The 9,889-nt window shown below is 43.1% G+C and overlaps 1 long non-coding RNA gene across 1 annotated transcript; it reads left to right on the top strand.

Moving 5' to 3' along the window:
* Window positions 1-871: 871 nt before the first annotated feature.
* On the top strand, window positions 872-2,484 carry LOC116645604. The gene is made up of 3 exons (XR_004301976.1): window positions 872-1,089; window positions 1,989-2,079; window positions 2,406-2,484. It is a non-coding gene; the product is annotated as an uncharacterized LOC116645604 (long non-coding RNA).
* The last annotated feature ends 7,405 nt before the right edge of the window (window positions 2,485-9,889 follow it).

Below are 9,889 nucleotides of genomic sequence, written 5' to 3'. Positions count from 1 at the left end.
ATTCTTTTGGAAAGGTATGCAACCCAGGTGTTGAAACCTGAACCAGAGCCGGAGGGACAGGCTCGATCAAAGATCTGGGCTGATGCTGCCAGTTTGAGACCCCTGTAATCCCCAGGATGCAAGCTGGGGAGGAAACAAGAGCCTTTGTTTTTCTTTCAGCGGTGGTGCAGTTTTTCCCCTTAATTCTGGAATGCTTTCGTTTCCAGCTAGCTGCCCTGGTTTGGCTGGTGCTGGTGGGAGGCAGCTCCCCGCCTGGGTCTACAGCTTCTCAGAAATCCTAGTGTGCCTATCAGCGAAGAGGCCAGGTCCAGACAGAGTTGTCCCGTGGGGGCAATTCGGTGTACACACAGAACCCAGTTGTAATTCTGACAAAACAAACAGACGGACAAACCCACAAGTTGCCTTTGGGGTTGGCCTCTAAATTTAACCACACCGTGTCCTGCCTAATGTTTTCAGTGGGGGGTGGGGGAGGGGCATCAGACTAGAAAATCCTGCCTCAAAGAAACCTGTTACGATAAATTTGAAACGGATTCTGGGGCAGTGTTTCAGGCAAGGAGCTGAGGGACTTTGAGGGGACTCTTTGAAGTCAGGTATCGTTGTGGGCTGATTTGCGTTCCCCCAAATTCCTGTGTGAAGCTCTTGTCCCCAGTACCTCAGAATGTGCCTGAATTTGGAGATGGCCTTTAGCAGGGTAATTAATTTAAAATGAAGTCATTAGGGGGGCGCTTGGGTGGCTCAGTCGCTTAAGCGTCTGCCTTCGCCTCAGGTCATGATCCCAGGGTCCTGGGTTCGAGTCCCACATCCAGCTCCTTGCTCTGTGGGGGAGCACTCTGCTTGCTTATGCTCTCTCTCTCACTCTGTCAAATAAATTAATAAAATCTTTAAAAAAAATGAGGTCATTAGGATGGACCCTAATCCATTGTCACTGCTGTCCTTACTGGAAGAGATCAGGACCCAGACACAGAGACACCACGTGGAGAGACACAGGGAGAAGGTGGCCGAGGAGAGCCGAGGAGAGCAGAGGAGAGCAGCATCAGAAGAAACCAACGCCAGCCGCACCTTGATCTCAGACTTGCAGCCTCCAGAACAGTGAGAGAATAAATGTTCGTGATTTCAGCTTCCCAGTGTGGGGGACTTTGTTGTGGTCCCCAGGCAGATCCACGCAGGGCTGACGAGGCGTGCTGTCAGGGGAGCAGGAACAAGACCCCGGAAAGGGAGGGAAAGATCACAGACTGAAGGATTGCTCTGGAGTGACAGCTTAAGTGGAGTGTTCCAGATTAGGGAGAAAGACTCAGAAGGGTGGGGAATGACGGGTAATTGTAAGTAAGGCTGGATGAGGGTAAAAGTAACAAACCAGTCTCTCTGCTTTCTCTACTTGGGTTCTACACACCCTTCTCTTTCTTACAGCCCAGCTTGTTTCTCCCTGCCCAAGGTCTTATCATGTTTCTCAGGAATATATACCATTTATTCGGGGACCCCTGAAGGTGGAACAATACCCTGTCCCCCACCCCCACCCCAACGCCAGTAATCTCTACTGGTGGAACATCACAGTGGTGGTGGAGAATTTAGAGTAAAGGCCCTTCCTAAGTGGCGCTCAGATTGTATCACTTGGGGAACAGCCTGCTATTTCTACTCTTAATTAAGGTTGCCTCAGTGAAGAAGTACAATATTCAAAGAAAAAAAGAAGATTATGGACTGTGGGAGGCCACACTGGATTTCAAATGGAACAACATCCCCCATATGGAGTCCCCACATAGAGTCCTCTCTCCTTGTTAGTCTCACATCTTGATTCATCTCTCTCTCTCTCTCTTTTTTTAGAGAGGGAGAGAGAGAGAGAGAGAATCTTAAGCAGGCTTTACACCCATTGCGGAGCCCAATAGGGCTCAATCTCATGACCCTGAGATCATGATCTGAGCCAAAATCAAGAGTCGGACGCTTAACTGACTGAGCCACCCAGATGTCCCAATTCCTGTCTCTTTTATTTTTAGTACCTTAAAACAAAATCAGCAACCCAGCATAACTAAGAGTTGGGCCGGCATTGGAAGTTCTGCCATGAACTGGACCCAGAGAGCCCCAGAAGTGAGTTATTTCATTAGTTTGTGTCTTGATTTTTCCATGTGCAAACCCATGAGCCATGCTAACCTACTGCCTCTTTGCTCAAAATGCTGTCAGGGACATTTGAGCTACAATAAATTCAGGTTCTCAGTAACTGTTGGATAAGTACTTAGCTCCAACATACTTTTTACTAGAAGTGGGAAAGATAGTGACCTGAAGCTTAAGTTACCCCCTTTAAAGTTTTGAGTGTGAAAAGGACTGTTTCTTGCTTTTTATGAAAAAACAAAACAAAACAAAAACCAACCATTCATTTTGCTCATTAAATTGTTATGATTTTCTTTTAATAACAGGTCTGGAAGAGGTAGAAATTCCCGAAACCCGTGGAAAGGACGGCTCTCATCTCACTATAATTTTTGATAATTACAGCTAACAGCAGTTCATTTAGTTGGCTTCATTTGGGAGAACTAAAATGTATCTCTCTGAGTGTTCTCTTTGTAATAGTTCTTGTTTTGATAAAATCTCTTCCAAATCCATTAAACATCCTTTTTTCTTCTTAGTCATTGTCCACTGGACATAGGGTCATCATAATATTACTGTTGCACTAAGGTATAAATCAGTCCTGTCATCAATGAGCCACTGTGTGTGTGTGCGTGCGTGTGTGTGTGTGTGTGTGTGTGCTTCCCCTTGTGGCTAAATGATCATACTTTTTGGAATCTTGTGTCTACTTGGTGCTGTTGCCTATTTTTGTCCATCTATGTACCTCGAGTCTCTCCCACTTGCTGTGGCCTGGGAGAGCAGACACCAAGCTTGTTAGAATATGTCTACAACTAGACAAAATTGACTCTGAGCTCCAGGTGTCAGGAGGTCTTTGGTGAATAGTGGTACAGTGGATATTCGTGAATACCATCTCAGCTTGCATTACTGCCTTTCCAGTAGCTCCTGATTTCTACGAGGGGCTCCAAGGTTGGAGCCCTTGAGACCAGCTAAGCCATTCAGCACATTGCATTCCCCTAGGCATGTGGTTGGTCCAGAGGTGAGCAATGGACTCAAGAAGGTCCAATCAGAGTGCTCTCAGCATCTCTAGCTTATGATACCTTGATAAAAATACCTGCTCTTTCTTGGACATGGAATAAACCATATAACCTGGATCTATCCACAGTCATCTTGTCACCATTAGTGAGTTAGCTTTAGGATGAGGTTGATACCAACGAAGGCAGGATGAAGAGAAGGATTGAAACAATACTGTGGTGACATCTTCTAAGCACTGGATTAACCATTGCCCCAAGCTCCCCCTACCTCTGGATATTTCTTTTTTCTTTCTTTCTTTATTTGGTGAGACTTTAAATGACAGATCTCCTTATTGTCTAAGCCAGTTTGAGTTAGCTTTTCTGATACTTACATCAAAGAGAGTCCTAATGGATTCATAATATGAAACAATTTTGGACTTGGACTTGGTGTAAAATCTATTTTGATACTTCAGAAGATACTGTTGACATACTTCCTGGTAATACATGGGTATCCACTTATTCTTTAAATTGTACATATGCAGGGGTGCCTGGGTGGCTCAGTTGATTAGGCGTCTGACTCTTGATCTCAGCTCAGGTCTTAATCTCAGGGTCGTGAGTTTGAGCCCTGCATTGGGCTCCATGCGGGGCATGAGTCTACTTAAAAATATAAATAAATAAAATAAAATAAATTGTACATATGCATTATATGCACTTTTGTATGTATGATATTTCATTATAAAAAAAGAAAATAGTTATTACCATTATACACCCATTTAGGCAGAATAACCAATAACATTCATTCAAAAAATATTTATTGAATTTCTATGATATGCCAGACACATTCTTGGTCCTAGAGATATAGTGGGGAGACAAGACAAAAATTCCCACTCACAAAAAAAATTTTTCTTAAACAAAGGATATATAGTAATATTAGGTAATGATATGTGCCAGGAAAAAAAGTAAAGAAGGTTAAGCGAGAGACAAAAATGTGCTGTCATTTTAGGCAGCATGGCGGGGAAGGCATCTCTGATGAGATGACATTTGAGCAGAGATGTGAAGGAAGGTGAGGAGGTGAGCCTTGCAGATATTGAAGGATTTGGGAAGAGCTCTCCAGGCAGGGGGAACAGTATGTGCAAAGGTCCTGAGGTAGGAGTGAGCTTGGAGTGCTCTGAGAACAACATGGAGGCTGGTGGCCCAGAGTGCAGGGGGTGAGGGAGAGGGTGTCAGAAAGGCAGCTAGGAACACAGCCTCATAGGCTATAGCAAGGACTGACTAAATTCAGAGAGAGATGGGATACGTTTGGAGGATTTTGAACAGGGAGTATTAGGATCTGACTTAGCATTCAAAGGATCACTGTTGCTATGTGGAGAATAGTGTGTAGAGAGTAAAGGTGGACCCATGGAGGCCAGTTAGGAGGCCGTTGCATTATTCCAGGTGAGACAAACAGTGGCCTGGACTTTGCTATAGCAGTAGGGAGAGTGAAAGGTGGTCAGACCCCCAAAATAGAGCCTAGAATTTGTCAGGGGACGTGGGTAGGATGTGGCATGGGAGACAACAAGAGGAATCAAGGTGCTTCCAAGTTTTTTCCCTTAGGAACACTTGGAGGAGAGGCAAGTTTGGGGAGAGACTCAAGAGTTCTGTGTTGGACTTGTTAAATTTGTGATGCCTTAGGGGCGCCTGGGTGGCTCAGTTGGTTAAGCGACTGCCTTCGGCTCAGGTCATGATCCTGGAGTCCCAGGATCGAGTCCCGCATCGGGCTCCCTGCTCAGCGGGGAGTCTGCTTCTCCCTCTGACCCTCCCCCCTCATGCTCTCTCTCTCTATCTCATTCTCTCTCTCAAATAAATAAATAAAATCTTTAAAAAAAAAAAAATTTGTGATGCCTGATTAGACATTCAAGTGAAGCTCAGGTGGGCAGATGGGTGTGCAAATATGTGTTAGGGAGACTTTATCTAGCCTTACCATTGATTATCCTATCAGTGACTGGTGGAAAACTAAAGACAAATGAAGTGGATGGAAACTTGAGGAACACTGGTGGTCTTTACTACAATATCCATGTAGAGGCTCTGAAACTTCTAAGTGAGCTGCCTAAAATGGACTGATGCCCTGTATCTATCCACAAATCATGGTATTGGGGGACGGAACAGAGATGACCTGAAAAGCCTCGGGAAGCTCTCCTGTGTGGCACCATCCACCACCACCAGACCATTCTAACTGTGCTTAGATGTTGCTTGCTTCGCCAGCCTTCTGAATTGCAAAGGCACAGCCCTGCAAGAGGAGAATACACGGACTGTTGCATTTTATCTTTTGCTCCCAAAGTCTGTAAGCACTGTGGATTCTGTCCTTCTGCATCTGATGCCATTCTCCCTGCCGAGTGACTAAGGGAACCTGTAAATGCCGCTGTAGCACTGGGAGCAGATAATGACAGTATTACCTGGGACTGTGAGAGCCCCTCCCCTGGATACTTGGTAACCCTGACCTTCGACCCTCCAGCTCTGTGCAGTGTGCGCAGCATTAAACGTGAAACCAGTGGGCTCTGCCTCTTCTAATCTCAGCGTAGGTCTCTATCAGACACATTTATACCTTAGTCCTTCGGCGGTTCTCTGTAACATGATCTAATCTAGATTTCAAAATGAACACCAAACATAAATGTTCTAGGAGTTCAAACAAAAAAATGCTTGCTTAACCTAGCGAAATTCTTTTTCCATTTTCCCAAAGGAAGAGGGCAAAAAGAGGAGGCAAATGACAGAGCCTTAGTAACTCTTCAGATATCTCTTGAGTACTCTTTCTATGGAAGGATTAAAGGCTCCCTAGAGGCAGTCAGCCCAAATACTCCCCTGTAGTTTTGCATTCAAATTAACTAATGAGATAAACCTCCCATTCCAGTTTCCTGTCTTTGGTTTTAATGGCTATTGCAGTCTTACTAATCATTTCCTGCAGTTTTTCCTTCTTTTGCTGTGATAAATATTAATGTCTTTAATTTTCCATTCCTCCTTTGGCCTGGGGAGTCTGTTAGGAGAGAGGATTTCTTACTCTCTAGTCTGCCTTTCTCAGCGATGAACAATTTTCATTTTCTAGAGCAGATTTTTCTAGGTTAGTTTTTAATGCAGACCTTCACTTTTGTTTTACTTTGTTCTAAAAAGAATGAGAAGCCTACAACAGCCAGAGTTGAATCCAAGAATTTGAGGCTCTTTGTGGTTTCTTTTTTATTGTTTTCTCTCAGGAGTCCTTAACCTGGGCTTCTAGGGTTGTGTGAATTCCCTGAGATTATATGCAAAAATTCGTGCATATATGAGTAATGTTCCTCACCCCCCCCCCCATAAAGATGTCATAACTTTCTCAGGTTTTGAAAACATTTTACTAAAATAAACTCAGAAGCCTTCAGGAACCCTACTTAATCATTCTGGAGATTATTGCTTTGGGCAAATCTGGTGACCAATCCTTACCATATCCGAGAACAAAGAGAGGATCTTCTAGAGAATATAGGAAAAAGGCTATCTTCTTTTCCCTCAGATTCACAGAATATTTGAACTAAAACTTTCCTTTTCCCCACCTTTTCCTCATTCTACAGATGCAGGAACTGATTTCTTAAAATGATAGATGAGGTGCCCAAAGTCTCACAGCTGAGTAGTTGTGGAGGTACCACTAGAATCTGAGTCTGGTTCTTGATTCTATTCACCATCCACTCTCCATCACCAACAGCAAGATGACCTCTAGCACTCCATAATATTCAGCACCCCAGATGCTTCTTTCTTCATTAGAATGCACCAATTTATTCTCTCCGACTGAAGCAATTTCATTCCAAGTACCTAGGTAAAAGTACCTAAGTAATATTTAGTAATTGAAAAGAAACCTTCCAAATCATGTAAAGGGTCTGTATGTCATTAACTTGAGAAATCATTTCTTGTCCTGCCCAGCCTACAGAGAACATTCTTGTGTGTATTGTATACTCCAGGCATTACAAGGTGAGTTATCTCTTTGTTTTGTGTTCCTCATTTCTCCCAGGATTTTAGGGGCCTTGAGGACAAGGACCTTCTATTGAATGGTTTCTATCTCAGAGGATCTAGCACATAGGCCCCTTAATAAGGCAGATGTTTGTGGCAAGATTAACACTATTTGAATATTCCATTACACTTTTAGGACATTATCCAGGTGTAACCCCTGAGCTTTATAATTCATAAGCTCAGATGCCTTCAAGGGTCAGGCAGATAAATTAATGAGGCAAAATAAGTGTAGGACTATAGGGGTGGGAAATTCATGCCCCATCACATTTAATGTTAAAAAAAAAAAAGCACTTCAGAGGCCAAACTTCCAGCTATGGTAGCATGAAAAGTTCCAGCAAATCCTCTCCCCACAGAACAAGTAGAAAACTGGAGGGAGAAAAAAAAAAAAAGGAAAAAAAACCACCAAAATACAAAACAAAAAAAACCCCAGCTATTTCTGGGCCCTGGAAATTGGCCAAAGGCAGATAACAAATTGAGAAGCATTTACTCATGAAAAATAGCTAGAGCTTCAGGAAAGAACAGTGGGGGTCTGTAGCTTTTTTGTCTTGTCTGCTACTATCCCTGCCCCCTTTCCCAGTTTTCCCCAGCTTTATCAGCAAGAGGCTGACCAGGAAAAGGAAAAATTAAACAAGTTTGCTGCCAAAGGGAGCACATCAATTTTGGGCAGAGGGCAAAAACCTGCAGTGTGGACAGTAACAGAGAACTTGGCAGGAAACTAATGGGGAAAACTCACGGCTCTGCAGGTGTGAGAATGTGCTCCTGGTTGGGGTAAGCAGCAGGCCAGCCATAAATTTAACAGAAAATCTTGGCATGGGAGAGCTGAGATGGGCTCTCGCCCATTCCTGGCTGCCTGGGAAGCTATGTGCATGTGCACCCCAGAGAGCCCAATAGAAAGTGAAAACCAGGGCAACTTAGCACTGGCTAAACATCAGATGCTATCCCCAACCCTCACACACATCTGTGTGCAGGGATGGAAGCTTTACAGGCCTGTGGTATTTGAGAAAAACCTCTGCCCAAATTCACTGGCTGACGGTTAAGCCACACAGGCACAGGGTGACCCCTCGGAGATCAGGCTAAGAAATAAAAATAGAAAGAAACCTACACACAGACATCAGTAACTATGCAAATGTGGGGAAGAGAGGTTCTGCCATTCAAGTGTAGACCAGTATAAAATAAAACCCTCAGGAAGAGAAATCAGAATCCAGAGTTACTAAAATACTACCTAAAATAAATATTACCTGAAACATTTTCACACACACAAAAATAAATTGCAAGACATGCAAACACAGCAAAATGTGACTCATACTCAGAAAACAAAAAAAAAGGCAGTGAATAGAAATTGACTCTGAGTGGGCCCAGATGTTGAATTTAGCAGATAAAGGCTTCAAAACAGTTATTTTAAACAAGTTCAAGGAAATAAAGGAAACCATATTTTAAAAATTAAAGGAACAGGCACCTGGATGGCTCAGTTGGTTGAGCGTCTGCCTTCGGCTGAGGTCACAATCCCAGGGTCCTGGGATGGAGTCCCACATTGGGCTCCCTGCTCAGCGGAGAATCTGCTTCTCCCTCTGCCCCTTCCCCCTGTACTTGCACACTCTCCCTTTCTCTCTCTCTCTCGCAAAAACAAATAAAATCTTTAAAAATTTAAGGAAAATATGACACAATGACTCAATAAATATGGAATCTCAACAGAGAAATAAAATCTATAAAAAGGGACCACATGGAAATACTGGAATTCTGAAAAGTACAATAATCAAATGAAAAATTCACTATTGGGCTCAGGAGCGATACTGGATGGCAGAAGAAAGAATCAATGAACATGAGACAAATCTGTAGAAATTACACAATCTGGACAACACACAGGAAAAAGATTGAAGAAACACAGAGCTTTTGAGATGTGGGACAATATTAAACACACCAAAATACATGTAATGGGAGTCTCAGAAGGAGATGAGAAAAGAGTGGAAAATACCTGAATAAATAATTTCCAAATCTGGGGCGCCTGGGTGGCTCAGTCGGTTAAGCCTCTGCCTTCGGCTCAGGTCATGATCTCAGGGTCCTGGGATCGAGCCCATATCAGGGTCTCTGCTCAGCAGGGAGCCTGCTTCTCCCTCTCCCTCTGCCACTCTCTCTGTTTGTGCTCTCTCTTTCTCTGTCAAATAAATAATAAATAAAATCTTTTTTAAAAATTCCAAATCTGATGAATAGCATTAACCCACAGGCCCAAAAGCTCAATGAATTCCCATATAATAAAGACAAAGAGAACCACATCTGGACACATCATAAACTGCTTAAAGGCAAAGACAAAGAAGTAATCCTGAAAAGAGGAAGAGGAAGACAAGTCATCAAATACAGGACAAAACTGTTAATGGCTGATTTCTCATTCAAAGGAGACCAGAGGCACTGGAATCCCAGCTTCAGAATGCTCCGCCTTCAAACAAGTGTCAATCAAGATCTCTATATCCAGCAAAACTATTAATGAAAATGAAGATGAAATAAACATATCCCTGGATATTACCCAAAAAACCCCGAGAGAATTTGTTGCTAGCGGATGTTCCCTATATAAATATGTAAAAGAAGTCCTTTAAGCTAGGATTAAATTACACCTGGTAGTAACTTGAATCCACAGGAAGAAACGAGGAGCTCCAGAACTTGTGTATGCAGATAAATATAAAGATTTCACGTCTTTCATTTCCTACTGTTTCTCCAGCACCTGGCACAGTGCCTGGAACATAGGAAGTGCTCAGTGCATATTGAATCGATGCATGTTATTTTGCCATATGCAATATATCCATCTAGGAGTTGCCTTAAATACTTTTCAGAAC

The sequence above is a fragment of the Phoca vitulina genome, unplaced genomic scaffold (genome assembly GCF_004348235.1).
Source record: "Phoca vitulina isolate PV1807 unplaced genomic scaffold, GSC_HSeal_1.0 scaffold33, whole genome shotgun sequence".
Taxonomy (NCBI): Eukaryota; Metazoa; Chordata; class Mammalia; order Carnivora; family Phocidae; genus Phoca; species Phoca vitulina.
Note: the sequence above shows the minus strand (reverse complement) of the source record. Positions and strands in the feature narration are given on the sequence as shown.